This window comes from Carettochelys insculpta, chromosome 1 (genome assembly GCF_033958435.1).
Source record: "Carettochelys insculpta isolate YL-2023 chromosome 1, ASM3395843v1, whole genome shotgun sequence".
NCBI lineage: Eukaryota > Metazoa > Chordata > Testudines > Carettochelyidae > Carettochelys > Carettochelys insculpta.
The window spans coordinates 77,462,407-77,478,227 of record NC_134137.1 but is presented as its reverse complement, the minus strand read 5'-3'; positions in this window follow the sequence as shown (position 1 = coordinate 77,478,227).

Sequence of the window (15,821 nt, the reverse complement as noted above, 5' to 3'; positions counted from 1 at the left end):
GGCTTGGCCAAATCCTCAGGATGAATGATGGAAGGATTCCAAAAGACATCCTGTACAGTGAGCTAGCCTCTGGCAAAAGACCTCCCGGACGCCCCAAGTTGCGCTACAAAGATGTCTGCAAGAGAGACCTCAGAGAGGTAGACATCGAGCTGAACAACTGGGAAGAACTAGTAGACGACTGCAGCAGATGGAGGCAGGGGTTACACAAGGGCCTTCAGAAGGGCGAGATGAGGATCAGACAGCTAGCAGAGGAGAAGCGAGCGCACAGAAAGCACACTAAGGACTTGCCAGACACCCACCACATCTGCAAGAGATGCAGCAAGGACTGTCACTCTTGTGTGGGTCTTCATAGTCACAGTAGATGCTGTAAATGAAGTCCTCAATTGAAACTATAAAGGGCGCGATCCATAGTCTATGCAGACTGAAGGATGCCTACTACTACTACTACTACTACGGCACTGGTGTCATACTTACCTTGAGTATGATAATTTCTGCCTCAGCTCTCCCCCCACCCCCCCGACCCCTCTCAGGAAAGCTTCCCCTTTCTCTCATGCAAGTTGTAGAGCACATAACAGGCCACAGCCACAAAAGGGATGTTGACTTAATTGAAGTCCAGATAGGTGAGGATACACCAGAATCTCCCCTTGACATGGCCTGATGCACATTCCACCACCTGCTCATGCTAGCATTGAAGTCCTCCTTACCAGTGGTCTAGGCTGCCTGTATAGGGCTTTCTGAGCCAGGGGAGCTAGGAGTAGGCCACGTTGCCCAGGAGGTTGATGGGCATGTCCACCTTCTCAACTTTCACGGTGTGGTCAATGAAAAAGATGCCAATGTGCATCTTCTAAAAGAGGCAGGAGTTTCAGAAGATGCATACACCATGAGCCTTTTTGGCATCCAATGTTGACGTCCATGAAGCAGCTCTGGTGGTCCATGAGGCTCTGCAGCACCATGAAGAAGCGGCCCTTGTGGTTGACATAATTCATGGTTCAGTGTGTGGGTGCAAGAATGGGGATGTATGTGCCCTGTAGCCCCTCTTCCACAGTTGTGGAAGCCTATGGTGGCAAAAGCATCCACCATGGTTCCCACATTTCCCAGTGTGAAAACCAGAGCAACAGCACCTGGTTCACTGCATGAACAACCTGAGGAGCACAACTCTTGTGACAAAACGATACTCTGTGGAGAGGTAGGTGTCCAGTCTGGCAATCTTCCACAGTGAGATAGTGACACACTGCTGCAAGAGATGGCAAGTCTCATGTGGGTGTCCTGTAATTTGATAACCCTAAAATCAAAAGTAATTTAAAAATAATGAAGTGTCTAAACCCCAGACTTAGTTACCTATGTCTCAATTATAGAGTCTATTGTGATTCACAAAATTCCCGTTGAATTATTTAGGTGCCTGAACTCACTTGACACCTATTTTTGTTATTAAATGTTTTCTCAGACATGCTCTTTCTACATTCTGTGAATGTACTGTGGGCATTCACACTGCCATCACACTCTAGATGTCTGGATAACTATATCCTGCCTTAGCCCCAGAGCAATCCATGAACTGGGAAAGACAGATATTCAGACACCTAACTCATTTGCAGGGCCAGGTCTGGTAGATGTCCTTGGGAGAGGAGTGAAGATTGCTGTGGGTAGATATGCCATATGCCATCTATCACAGAAAGTGCTTTAAACACTGGGTTATTAAATATTCTGATACTCCTTCAGTACAACCCTTTGAAGTACTTTCACTGTGAGTCATTGAGCCTAACACAGAACAGAAATGAGAAAGATTCTACCGCCTGGTTGTTAGAACTCTCATGCAAGAAGTGTGCAAGTCATTGTCTAGTTTATGTAACCCAATGACTTTGACTTTTTAATCCCCAGTGCAATAACTTTAACAAGAGAAACAGAAAAAAACACATTAGAATATTCCAAAAATGAATGGCTAGCGTAATCACTGAGAGGTGGCAGAACCATGCTCTAATCCCTACCCATCACCTGACAGTAGAGTAACTTGAACCAGTGGTTTCCAATACCTCAGGTGAATATCCTAATTGTCAGACTAAAAGATAAAAGGCAGGGCCTCCTCTTCCTTCACTTCTCCCTCACTCCGTTTCTTGGGGAAAATATATATATATATACCTTAAGGAGCTAACTCCAATTGAATGCTTGTAATTGAATACCACTAGCAAATGAATTGACTCTTGGCATACAAGACATAGACACTTACCTCAGTGAGACTGGAAAGCTTAGTGCTTGTAGTAGGAAGAGAGACTGACACATAAGTATTAGAGGCCTGGCTTGAGGGAGAAGAAAACAAAACAAAAGAAGCTTACAAAATTTGGCGAGAATTGAGCTAATATTGCAGAAATACACATTCCTAAGGAGTGGTAAGCACACAGTACTTAAGGAAACCCATTCTCATGTCAAGTGGTACCAGAACATTTTGATATAAAGAGTAGTACAAAAACATTCTTCAACAGTAACAGGAACACACTGACCCATTTTAAAAGAGAAGTGCTTGATTAAACAAGTTTCAATCAAACCAACGTATGCATATGTACACCAGAGAGCAGTAGCTGTGTCACACTTGTTTATATTGTAAATAAAATTGTATCTCAAAGAAAGTATCTCTGTCCAGCTGAGTGGGGGAATGGAAAGTCCCACCACTCACTAAGATGTGACCACTGTCACTAGAATACGTCTTACTGGCTTCATTAAGTCTGCCACGTGACAGACTTTGTTGATAATAAACCTTTGTACCTTAACACATCTTGTCGTCTTGGGGCAGATTGCTCAAGCTCTGGTGTGCAATCTGTCTTTGCCAAGCTTGGCAACACAGAGGAAACACACACTGTAGGGTAAATTTTTCCAATGCATATTATGGTTTGCGCTGAGACCCCTTTACATCATTCCTAAATTTCATAGTCTGGTATGTGGCCTAACTATTACATAACATGTATCATGGTTCATAGACAGTCAGTGTTAGTGCCTTTTAGCATATGTTACAGGCTTCAACAAGGCCACAAAATGAAACAGAGCCTTAAAGTCTGAAAGAGATAACTACCCCAGTAGCAGCTACATTCAAGTCTCAGAACTAGGCTAGAAGAACATTTTCTCTCTCTCTCTAGCCAAACACCTCACACTGTTGTCAATCCAGACTCTTACAGTGTGCGTACACTAGCTCCCTAATGTAAAGGGAGAGTGGTAAGTAGGGTGTCAGGAGAGGCAGCACTTCATATGCAGAACTTCATTAAGCTAGTTCTCCCCCACAGCAACTCCAAAGTGTTAAACTTCGAGGTGCTGACTCATGTATAGCTGCAACTAATCCACCGGTATTTTGAGGAGTAAAGGGACTTCGAAGTTGCCCAAGCACTTCAGAGTAGTGGCAGGTTATCCGTGGCTACACGCGAGCCAGCACTTGGAAGTTTGACACTTTAGAGTTGCCACAGAGGATGATTAGCTTAATGAAGTGCTGCATATGCAGCGGAACACTTCATTAATAATCTCCCGACACCTCACTTACCATGCTCCCTTTGAAGTAGGGAGCTAGTGTAGACAAACCCTTAGAGAGATAAACAAAGGACAACGAAGCATAACAAACTCAGTATACTTGAGATTTACCTTTGCTGTTTTTTTCTTTAAATCCCTAGTTATGCATCATTGGATCATACCTATTTGGAAAGAATCACTCCCTTGAACTCAAGACTGGAATTCCATGCATGCATTGTTTAATTAAACTGTTAATTAGCAGTATCTATGTATTAGATAAACATTATTCGAGCTATGGCAGATTCATTTGTGTAACCTGTCAGATTATTGGCTTACTGTGCTCCTTTTGTTTTGCTGCTAGCTCCTATCCAGTTGCTTTTCTCCACCCATTAACATCCTATATAATCGATTGCAACTAATTGCTTGACAGTGCTCCACTGAGTCCTGATGGTTAATGTGTCACTCTGCCAACTGTGCATAATAAACCCTCCTGCTTCCTTCATACACAGTATCCAGACTTTGTGTCCAACAGTTTGGGGGCTCATCCAGGGTGCAAGCTTGTGAGCTGAATGGGAGCCAGAGACAGACATCTGAGAGGGGTGGTAAAGAGAAAGAGCTGAATATCTAACTATAGGAGCTCCTGTGCACCCTCACATAACTCAAATTTTGTGCAAGTTGCGGGAGAGCCAGGAACCAGGAGGCAGCCTGGCTCCCATCTCTCCTGGGGGAAGCTGGGGAGAAGCTGGGGTGACATGGTTGTCTGTCTACCTGGCTTCCGGCAGGTGGGAGAGCCAGCTGGGCAGACAGCTACAGTGGTATGGCTTCTCCCAGCTGGGGAAGATGGGAAGAAACTGCGCCATCATGGCTGTCTGTCCCTAGGCTCCCCCATCTGGGGGGAGCTCTGGATAAGCTGAGGCAGCACAGCTCTCTGTCCATCCAGCTTCCCCCAGCTTCTCTCTTTGTCATGAAATTGATAGCACTTTGCCAGCCTTAAAGGCTTTCCTTTTTGACTTAGTCAAGCATTCAGTTTCCACATTATCCTCCTCAAACCAGTCCTGATTCTTCCTTGTCTGGTATCCAGTGGTTTCTCCACAAGCTCCAACGATGGCATTTTCAGTTCACACCAATGTTCTTGTACGTCTTCAGGGTGTACAGGGGGCAGCTTCCTTTGGAGTACTATCTGGAAGTCACTTCAGCTGCTGGGGTCCTTCAATCCTTAGACATTGATCTTTTGCCAGATCTGTTTTCTCTCACTTCTCCATTTGGTGACAATCATAATTGCCACTGTGGATCAAATAAGGTGGTAATCTGTTCAGAAGTCATCAGCACTAGTCATTGTGTCTGTGAGAAGGACATCATGCCAGTCCTGAGCACATGCAATGTGCTCTAATTATGTGCTTATGGTTCTGCTACTTTTAGGCTAAGCTCCAAAATTGTACTAAGGGATTAACTTTTATGTTTTCAATTTATTATAGGGGTATCGTATCAGCAAATTTTGATTCCACTAAAAAAAAAAAAAACAATTTGCTGGTGAAGAATACTGCCTTGCAGATGATCAGCTATATTGCAAGGCTGTATCTTCTTGGTCCCAAGGGTAGCATGTCTAGTAGTTGTGAGAATTTCACAAATGCTTTGAATTCATTTATTATCCAGGGTTTACTCACATAACAATTCTTTACTGTATGGATTCATTACAAATGTTGTAGATTCAAACTATCAGATACCATTACTGTCCTTTAATTATATGAGCATAAAAAAACGCTTCCAGAATAAATAAGGTAGTTTAAAAATGCTATTTTTTCATTAAACAGACATTTGAACTTTCACAGTGAACATAGATTAGACGTGAAAATGAACAAAACAATTATTTTCAAATAAAACAACCATGTATGTGCCATTTTGGGTGGTGTATTATTCATTCAGTTCTATTCTACATCAGGTTTGAGTCCCCTAATAAACTGAGAACACTATGACAATCCAGGAATGCTTTTAAAATACAGCTTCTCGATTTTGTAGATGACCAACAAGAGGAGAATTATTCACAAATTTTATGATTAATTTGAATAATCCATTCTGCTTAGAGTTTCTTTTGTAGCCATCAGTATCATAACCTTACATTACATGGCTGAGATTTTACTACTAGGTTGCTTCAAATACTTAGTTTCAGAATAAAAAAAAGACTAGAAGACCTATATTTTAGTTTCAGAATAGTCATCATAACACAGATTGAACTTCTGTCATCTGGCATCCTTGGGACCTGACCAGTGTCAAACAAGAGAATTTGCTAGACCAGAGGAGGTCTGTATTGTCTAGCATATTACCAGCATTTCCACTGCTTAGTACACTGTTAAGCTACATCTGCACTTCCCGGGGAAGATTGACCATGTAGGTTCAGTCTTCTGGTGTGCCATTTTGCACATGTGCATGTGTGAAAAGGTTCATTTGGGGGTCAATGTTGACCCCTTAACTCCTTGCGAGCCACAAGGTTTAAGGAATGTTTGTGGGAGGAGCACCCCTCTTGATATTCTGCAGTGAGGGCAGACACCAATGCCAATGGCTGCAAAATTGATTTTTGGTATGCAACTGGTGTACCTAAAATTGCATATCAGCCGTTGACATTCCCAGTAAGTATTGATGTAGACTTAGAAGACATTTAGGAGTAAATTACAGCTAAATAACAACGCAGAACACTGAGAGCCAGGACTGGTAGCTGGAAGCGAACTTTATGGGATGACAGAAAACTTGCTCACACCCATGATAAGTAAATATCCAGCTAAATAAAATCATGCCAGTTTATGAGTGTTAAGAGATGATAAACTTCTGGGTTAGCAAGCTTTAACATATAGATAGATAGATAGATAGATTTGTTATTTTAACTTTGTACCTGAGTCAGGCCTATTTCTTATATGAAGACCTATAAATACATTTTTTCATAGCAAGTGATAATGTGGTGTATCTACTTGTACAAATGTAATTTTTGTGTCATTACTATTTTCATCAGTTATGATAAAAAATTGTAGATTCCCATCTCCTAACGTCATTCCTCCCTTGATCTTTTTTTCCATTATATTCTGTGCTTACAGGCCTGAATGCTAATGTAATAAGCTTGATTGGACTCCCATAAAACATGCAGGGTAATTAATTCCAACAAAATTAAAGTTCAAATTGGATAGGTAATTACAAATATAAAAATCCCCTTTACTCATTTGTATTTTTTAAACAGAATCTTTCCCAGTACTTGGGAATCAAGACTTTTTTTTTTCCTTTTCCAACATTTCCTGATAAGAAACAATTTCTTGGGAGCAGTCTAAAAATTGACTGTTTCCTAGTTCTCAGCTAGCTTATTTATTTAGTATTGCATTTGAAAGAAAAAGTATAAAATGTCTTCAAATCTTTGAGGCAGGATGCAGGTAAGTACTAGAGCTCCTATGATGCAGGAATATGGTCTCCTCAACATTAATTTCTTATCTTGGTCTGTTAATGAACTCACATGCAAACAGAATTTCACTTAACATTTCCCTCTTCTTTGCCTGGTCAGCGATGCTGTAGAAATAGTTTTCTTTACCCTTCCAGGTTTAAGATATGGTTTACTGGGTCACAGAGTTAGGTTGCAAGTTTCTTTCCCTCATTCCTGCCATTTTCTTGTCATTTTCCTAACCAAAATCCAGACCTCTACAGGATTCTAGCGCTGAAGAGACTCCAGGTGTGTCTACAATACAAAATAACTTGGAAGTTGCTTCAAAGTTGAGCATCTACATGCAAAAAGCTGTCTGTCTTTACTTCAAAGGGAAGCGTCTACACAGCAACAGCCCCTACTTCGAAGTAAGAGGTGAGGAAATGATGCACTCAGGGATCGCATGGCCGACAACCTCTTCCAGGCTTGCAGCCAGCTGCTCCTTTAAAGGTCCCCTCCCAACACCTCCACCCTGCACATACTCAGGGCTTCTGGGCTGCACACAGTAGGGCACACTGCATGTTCAGTAGCAGACATGGAGAACACGCCTGGCCAGCTGCTCCCCCAGGAGGATCTCCTGACCGTTGTGGCCAGCCTGTTGGTCATGCTGCTTGGTTTTGTGTTTGAATAGCATGCCCAGGATGGACACATGGGTCCCATCCTGGAGGGCCTGGACTGGGCCCTGCTGCCCCTCCCCTGCCGATGGGCCTTCACCTCCAGTATTGAATAGTGGGACTGGCTAGTGCTGGGGGACTGGGGACGAAGTCCTCCCCTGCTGCCATGGTAGGCAGGGGATTTGGGTGCTGTCTGGTGTGTGGAGCAGGGGCAGTCCAGCGGGGAGCTCATGCTGTCCCTGCTTGTGGCAAGCTCTCAGCTTCCTGCCTGGGGTTGCTGAGGAGCTGTTTCCTTTCAGGCAGCTGGCAATGACCATTGAGTGCTGCCTGGGCTGGCTGGAGTGTTTCCATGCTCTGGGAGGGGTCTTCAGGTGGGGGTGTGTTGGTGTGAGGGGGTGTAGGGGGTGGCGCTGCCATGGCAGACCCCTTACTTTGAAGTAGTGAGTGTAGAAAGTCATAGAATCATAGACTAAGAGGGTGGAAGGGATCTCAGGAGGTCATCTAGTCCAGCCCCCTGCTTCAAGCAGGACCAACCCCAACTCAGTCATCCTAGCCAGGACCTTGTCAAGCTGGGACCTAGAAACCTCTAGGGATGGAGAATCCACCACTTCTCTAGGCAAAGCATTCCAGTGCTTCACCACCCTTCTGGTGAAGAAGTTTTTCCTAATATCCAACCTACTTCTCTCCTTCTGTAACTTCAGACTATTGCTCCTTGTTCTGCCATCTGTCACCAATGAGAACAGTTTATCTCAATCCTCTTTAGAGCTCCCCTTCAGGAAGTTGAAGGCTGCTATTAAATCACCCCTCAGTCTTCTCTTTTGTGAACTAAATAAGTCCAAATACCTCAGCCTCTCCTCAGAGGTCATGTGATCCATCCCCTTATTACATATATGGTCTCACCAGTGCCGAATAAAGAGAAACAACAACCTCTCTAGATCTGTTCAAAATGTTCCTCCTAATGCACCCTAATATGCTGTCAACCTGCTTGGCTACAACGACACACTGTTTACTCATATCCAATCTTTCATCCACCATAACCCCTAGGTTCCTTTCTGCTGTACCTCTGCTTAGGTAGTTGATCCCCAGCCTAAAACAATGCATGGGATTCTTCTGTCCCAAGTGCAGGACTCTACACTTCTCCTTGTTGAACCACATACGATTTCTTTCGGCCCAATCCTCCAATTTATCCAGGTTACTCTGGATCCTAGCTCTACCCTCAAACTTATCTACCTCTCCTCCTAGTTTAGTGTCATCCTCATATTTGCTGAGGGTGCAATCCAGTCCCTCATCCAGCTCATTAATAAAGATGTTGAACAACACCAGTCCCAGAACCAAGCCTTGGGGTACTCCACTTGTAACCGACCAGCATCCAGATATTCAGCCATTGACCACTTCCCATTGGGCCAACCATTAAGCGAGCTTTCTATACATCTTATAGTCCATGAAGCTAATCCATACTTCCTTAACTTATGGACAAGAATGTTGTGGGAGATTGTATCAAAAGCTTTGCTGAAGTCAAGGGATATCACATCCACCCATTGACCTCCCCACATACACAGAGCCAGTTTCTTCATCATAGAAGCTAATCAGATTGGTCAAGCACGACTTGCCCTTGGTGAATCCATGTTAACTACTTTTGATCACTTTCCCCTCTTCCAAGTGCTGCAGAATAGATTCCTTGAGGATCCCTTCAATTATTTTCTTGGGAACTGAGATAAAGCTGACTGGTCTATAGTTCCCTGGATTGTCCTTCTTTCCTTTTTCAAAGATGCACACTACTTTTGCCTTTCTCCAGTCATCTGGAATCTCTCCCGATCTCTGAGTCTTCAAAGATAATGGCCAAAGGCTTGGCAATGACGTCTGCCAATTACCTCAGTACCCTAGAGTGCATTCAAATCAGACCCATTGATTTGTGTATATCTAGCTTTCTGAAGTAGCGCTTCACTCATACCTTCTCCACCAAGCTTCTAAATGCACCCTACTTTGAAGTTAAACTTCAAAGTACGGCACTACCCCATTCTCAAGAATGGATTAAGGACTTTGTTCTTAGCCTTCCTTACTTAGAAGTTAACTTTGAAGTAAGGGAAAATATGTGTAGAGGCTCTGCAGGCTACTTTGAAGTATCCCCTTACTTCAAAGTAAGATTCTAATGTACACACAGCCCCCTAGAAGTTCCTGATCCTCTCATAGTCTCACTGGTTTCATCTTACCTAGTAAGTCCTATGACAAAAAACAGCCTCCATGTTCTTGGCAAGTATCTCTCACATACTGAACCAAACCACAAGTTTCTTTCATGTACTAACTCTCACACATCTGTTGGACTCCCAGTCCTATCCTCTGTAACCTTGCTTCCAGAGTAAGACATCCACAAGTGAATCAGAGACCAGAACCCTTAAACAGCCTCCTTGGTCTCTGACAATTTTGTTAAGATAGGGAATTAAGAACATAGTTAAATAAATAATTACTACTTGACAGAGTCATTATAAATATATTATATGATGGAAAATATATTGAGGTACATGTAAAAATAAGTCTTTGATTTCAAAAAGTAAGCACGTGATGTCGATATTTTTTTCTCAGATAGGAAAAAATCTATGATTTCTGGGGCATTTTTATTCTTTCCACAGCAGGAAGCTACAATGGCAATTACTTGTTTTAAAATAATATACATTTATTTTTTTTCCTGCATCTATGTCTGTTTACAGAGAACATGCTCTGAACTAACATTCATATTCAAATTCAACACATTAACTCATGGTTTGAACAGGGACAACAATTACCTGACCCATTATAAAGACTCTTTTACATACATTGATGTTTTATCTAACTCTTAACTTCCCCACCCCACATCCCTTCCTTTTGCTCTTCTATCTGATTTGCCAACCTTGATATTTTTTTTCTGATTTGTCAACTTTGATAACAATTTTTGGACCTCTGTGCTTTGTATATTAAGTCTCTTCTGGTTTGGCTATGTTCTGAAGAAGTAGGCCTGCCCCACAAAAGCTCATCACCTGATAAACTAGTTTGTTAGTCTTTAAAGAGCTACATGGCTGCTTTTTTGTTTTGATAGAATATAGACTAACATGGCTATCTCTCTGTCACTATTTAGAGAAAGTATGTCACTGTATTGACCTATTTACAATTCTAAAGCTAGTCCTTACATTCACATGTCATTCCTGGGGGTCATATGAAACAAAAATTGCAATTACTATAGCTCAGAGAAGCTATTGTTAGTAGGAGCACTCACGGCTTTAATATTTTAATAAGGCCCTAAACAGATCAATACTATACTGTATATTCTGTAGACAAATTCAACAGTCTCTGTCAGAGAGATATTGTAATATTTAAGTAGTATGAAGCTAGTGAATGTTAAGGTAAATGACAATAGATTGGAAGGCTGGGGAAATAGCAGAGACAAACAAGTTTGCAAAAACCAATAGTTGAACAGATTTCAGTCGTCATAATCAGTTGCCATCCTTATAGATTAGGTAGAGAAAGTGCAAATGGTGGTCAGAATGTTTTATTTGCCTCCACATAAAATTTGGGTCTTGTCTGTAATAAGTTGAAAATGGAAATGTTTTGCGTGAAAACTCAAATAGTTAATTTCAGAAATGTCATCATAGTGTCTCATGGAATTCGTGGTGCAAATGCCTCTCTCTCTCTAGATTGTGCTCCCTCATTGCATCCCCCAAGTTGTTCAGTCATCTCGATTGCAGAAGACAATGCATCTTAGGTGTTTCATGGTCACTATAAATGTGCGATGAAGTATGGCTGAGAAGTCAGGCCCATTGTGCAGAATGTGACACAAACAACAATTCCCATAAGGCATAGCACCAGTAATTCCAAATCAAAATATTTTATTTTTGACTAAATAGTTGCATTTTGAGCTGAAAATTTTGGTTAACAGGCATTCAGTTTATCAGTACAAAAAACTATTTTTACCCTTAAAAATGTATCACAAAATATTTTGTACACTTGAAATCCAATTTTCTGTACACAACTGGAATTAGTATGAAAATTTTCAACAGGATATGCATAATAACCATTCTGTATAGGTGCCTATATTTCTTTGAATTTATGTGGATCACCGTTGTAGAATACCTGTCAAGTTATAATCTAATTCTTCACCAATATATATAGGGCACTAGAAGTAAGGGAAACAGAAAGCTACTGGCATCCTTCTGGACTCCTATAATGATTTCTTTGTCTGACTGACAATTCATAAATGAAAGTCCCTACAGTGTCCTTTAAAAAGGACAGCATCTCTAATGAGACTGCAACAAGACAGTTTTTCTTCAGGAGTCACACCTGTATCACATAAATATTCAGATCTCTAGTGTTAAATAAAATATTTTACAAATTGGACTTGCAGAAGACACATATTTTCTAAAATTATGCTAGTAGGAACACCAGATAGGCTCACTAATTATGAAATGTAATTATAGTATCCATCCTTCATTTTATTCCTTGAGATTTAAGTGACAGCATCATATAAGCTCATCTATCATGTCAAACTGGTTCATCATCCTTCCTGATCATTGTATACAACATGATAATTTAGTTAAATAATTCTTTGAATAAAGTGTATGTAGAGCTGGGAAGAGCTTTAAACTACTTGCCAGGCAAGCTGCAACTGGACCAGGGATCAACTCCAGCAAGCCATAGCTCTGGTGGAGATTATTATTAAGGGAATAAAGTATGTAAACAAGAAGCACATTTGCCTTAAATTATGGCCTGACTGACAGTCCACAGAAGTCAATAGAAAGGCAGCCAGTAACTTCAGTGTGTTTTGGATCAGACCCTAAAATTTCAAGCATTGAAGGAAAAGTCCAGGACATTCTACGTGTTCAAAACATGCCTTGCACAATGACAGTCCAGTCCTATTAGTTAGCTAAGTAATGAAAGAATGTAAATAAAGAATGCACAGTCAAAAAAAAGTACTTGATACTTAAGTAGGGTGAAATGCTGAGTCTACTGAAGTCATTGAAAGTTCTACCATTGATATCAACAGGAAGTTAACATTTAATGGCTGTGTCTACACTAGCCCCCCCTTTCTAAAGGGGGAAGCTAATGGGACACTTTTGGATATGCTAATGAGGTGCTGCAATGAATATACAGTGTCTTATTAGCATAACTTTGGCCGCAGCATTTCAAAAGTGCCACTTTTGATCAAGCGCAGCTCGTCTACTTGGGGTCGTTTTCAAAAGGACCCTGCACACTTTGAAATCCCATTATTCCTGTTTGGTTAGAGAAATAAGGGGATTTTGAAGTGTGAGGGGTCCTTTTGAAAAGGACTCTATGTAGATGAGCCACACATGATCAAAAACGGGACTTTTGAAGTACCACAGCTGCCGTTATGCTAATGAGACACTGCATATTCATTGCAATGCCTCATTAGCATGTCCTGAAGTATCTCATTAGCATCCCTCGTTCGAAAAGGGGATTCTAGTGTAGACACCGCCAATGGGTAACAAATTTAACCATAGACATATAGGATTGGAAGGGACGTAAAAGATCAAATAGTCCACAATGAGGCAAGATAAATTACAAAGGAAGCATCCCCGACAGATAAATGTCTAACCATCTTAAAAAGGGAAAAGAAAAAAATAACAATAACAGGGATTCTCTTGATGCATCATGACAAGGGACTTCACAGTACCTCAGGAGAGGCATCCTGGGAGATTTAGTTAACTGAGGGAGCACAGCCTGTAAAAGAAATGGGAGCATGAGATACCCATAACACAACTCTTATGAAGTACTTTGTGAGCATTTCTAAATAAAAATGATATGTTTTAAACTGACGGAAGGGAGGAAATAGACTTTTTGGTATTGTTGAGAACTATTTGTGGTTTTTTTGTCAATTAAAATTCATAGAGATATGTGGAAAATGTTAATGAACATGAAACATCTTTATTGAAATCTTCTATGGGTGAAAAAAATCAACTGTTTTCAATGGCTTTGAATGTGTTATCAGAAATCCCGCAGTCTGGTTGGTTTAGTGCAGTTTTTCTGCTGGTCCCAAGAGATTTAATCTTTCTGTCTCTACAGAGTAAGTAATAACAAACTATCCACGCAACCCCAAATGTGTTAGAGTGCAATACTGTTTGTCATAATATATATTAAGTATAACAACATTGTAGAATGCAGAACTATGCTACAGTTTACAAAGCAGAAACACAAAGTTTTCACCAATATAATATTCTAAATATATGGAGTTCATATAATGGTTCAGTAGATCTGTATTTTTTACAGCTCCTCTACTTGGTATGCTTTGTAGTGTAGTTTTGCAAACTGAACAGGCATTATTCTGATCCATCAATAGCATGTTTTATTTGGATGAAGCCAACTACAGGTTGAACCTTTCTAGTCTGGAAATCTCATGTCAAGCAACATCCATAATCTGATATAATTATAGTTAGCCATCAGATCACTTATCATGGATGTGGCCAAGTTTCCCATGGTCCAATAAAGTTTGTTTACAGCCACCAGTACCTGGGCTTTCAGCTGTGATGCTATTTAGCTGTTATTTACCCCTAAATGTCTTCTAAGAGCCCAGTAAAGCAATGGAAGTGTTGACAATTCTACTAGACAATACTGATCTCCTGTGGTCTGGCAAATTCTCCCATTCAACTCCTGTCAGGTCCTGAGGATGCTGGACTACAGGAGTTCAACTTGTGTTTGCACATTGTATCTACTTACTACTCTTAGCACTAACATTCACATCACTGCTATTATAAGATCGTGAAAATATTTGGCAATAAATTTTGAAACCATTTTCATGTTGTCCAAGAATGTCATTGGGTGGTAGGGGGTGGGGGTTGGACATCAGAAGTTTTGGTCATTGGGATTCTTCTTGCTCTTTGTCCTGGTCTCTTGACCATGGGGAGTGAGGGGGAAGTGCACAAGTTCTGTTAATTACTCCTCTTACCCCTTCCTTCACTGGCTAAGAGCTAGAGGGAAGCTTGTCAGCCATGTACTTCCCTCTCACTTCCTGGTTGTCAGGGGAACAGGAAAAAGAGTAAGCCATGTCCAGGAAGCTTGGATGCTGCCTTCCACCCCCTGCGCTCCTGAAATGATGACCTCATTGTTGCCACATTGTTGCCAGTACTTTTCCTTCACAAAAGGTGTAATTGTTGAACACACTGAAGTAGAAATGGGCTAAAACTATTAATTTCAAATGAAAGTGATAACTTGTACAGGGTCTAGAAGTTCAGGTCTAGAATCTGAGATGATCTATACAACCAACATTCGATTTAAAGCCAGCCCTGATTCCTGCACCATGTGTAAAGTGTGTTGGAATTTGAAAATTTTATTCAGAGCTTTTCCTTCCTTACACAGAATTGCAGAAACCACTATCAAAGCATTTAGATCCTGCCCTAAACACCAAGAGAAAATTTGATGATATTCTTGTCATATTTTGGACTGAAGCATCCCTATTTAAGACCGTGTGTAAATGACAAATGACATTGTTAATTGTTGGCTACTGGCCTAGATCCTATGGTAAAATTTGGTATTCTCCTTCACAATATTTAGCACTTGCTTCAGCCTGCTCTGACTAACACCAGGACATGATGTTTCGAGTCACTTCAATAAGAGCAGGATTAGATTTTTAAATTAAATAATGTGATTAATTTATATCAATTGTGGATCATATTTATGTCTCCTGGTCTTTTCAGTGCCCACTATATCTTGTGGTTGTGGCATTTTTTTTCTTTTTGAACAAACAAATCACTCATCTTTTCCATCCTATGCTTGTGTGGGCTTCAAGCTATTTTGTGTGTATTCCATTTCAATTTGTTTCATTTTTTATTAATGCAGAAAAAAACAATAGCCTCTGGATTTGTTGCATAGTTTCAGATTTACAATATAACTTATTTAGTGCCACCTTTAGTTCTGGTTGACTTAACCTAACTGAGGGATAGGGAAAACAAAAATATTAGTCCTGTCACATTGTAGAAAACAAGAATAATGCAGAATATAAAGAAAATGCTGTTTAAGTGCATGGTTTAAAAAGGAGAGCAAGTGATTGATGGCCTTACTTAACTCTAGAAGGCAGGTGAGCAGTTGGGATTTTCCCAGCAATTCTGCAATTTATTTGCATATACATAATAGTATTTGCCCGAATGTATTATACAGGACAACCTGTGTATAAAACACTCCACCAAACAATGCAGCATCTTGCCAGTTATGACAAATGACTGAAAAATTTTCTTTTTATTGGTGTTGTGCTAATGCACCAATATAACAATGTGTATCACATAGTGTAACTC